This window comes from Rattus norvegicus, chromosome 15, assembly GCF_036323735.1.
Source record: "Rattus norvegicus strain BN/NHsdMcwi chromosome 15, GRCr8, whole genome shotgun sequence".
Classification (NCBI taxonomy): Eukaryota; Metazoa; Chordata; class Mammalia; order Rodentia; family Muridae; genus Rattus; species Rattus norvegicus.
The window spans coordinates 102,420,336-102,421,447 of NC_086033.1; positions in this window are offsets into that span (position 1 = coordinate 102,420,336).

Consider the following 1,112-nt stretch of genomic DNA (forward strand, 5'->3'; position numbering starts at 1 on the left):
GCACAAAGGAGATTTATCTGCCCCAGAGGGACAAAGGGCAGGGATAGAGAATAGGGAGAAAGGGAAGGGAACAAGGGAGAGGGGACAAAGAACTGCCTCTGTGTCGAGAGGATACAGATGTGGTACATGGGCAGATGGCAGTTTATAAAGGTAATAGGGGAACCTGGTGTTAGGACGAGGTGTTTAGTTAATTGGGCATATTAATTAGGTAAGCCAGAGGGGGCTTTTGATGGCTGGACGTCTTTACTTCCATAGCTAGACCTTCCAGTCAGCCTCAGGAGGAGGAAGTGGCCAAATAGAGGAACAGACTTTGGAGCTAGCTTTAGGAATGTAGTCTAACAGTTTTTAGCAAGGCAATGGGAATGGGGAGGAGGGCGAGGCCTGCCACAGCCACATTTGCCCTGCCTGAACTGACCATAGTCCCTTAAAGCTGCAGGGTTGCTTGGTTCTGAAAGAGTCTCGGGTCTTCCCGGGTGACCTCAAACTCACTGGCACGTGCCCTATCCAGTTTATGTAGTGTTCATCAGGCCCAAGACTTTGTCAGCACCAGACAAGCACTCCAGCAACTGAGCTCTTTCCTTCGCCCAGACTTAGGGTTCTTGGGAGAAATCACAAGGGGGCAGGCGACACCAAGCAAAGGTTTTCTTTCCTCCCTGAAGGTTACAGTCTAAGGCAATGCCTGGGGAAGGCTATATACGTAGGATGTCAGAGAAAACAGCAGACAGCAGCCTGGATACTGTCCCCAGCAGTCTCCTCTGGATCTTGCTTGCCGAATCAGGATGTTGGTGCTTGTACACACCTTGTTTGTTTTCTAGTCCTTGCACCAAAGTTTGCGTTTGACAATGACACCAAGTCCTGTTCTCCTTACAAGGTTTGCAGAGGATGGGGAGCACCACCCTACCCCAGAAAGGTTAAACCTGTGGCCTCTTGGCTCATTCAAGTTTGCAGGCAAGTCTCTCACATAGTAGAAAGAGGTTAGCAGTATCTACTGAGTGTGACTTACTAAGGCAGTGACATCAGGAAAGACAACAACGCTGTTCACATCTGGACATCTCTCTTATTCTCGTGGGGGCTTACATCATGGGGGGACATTGTTTCAAATGTCCAATTTT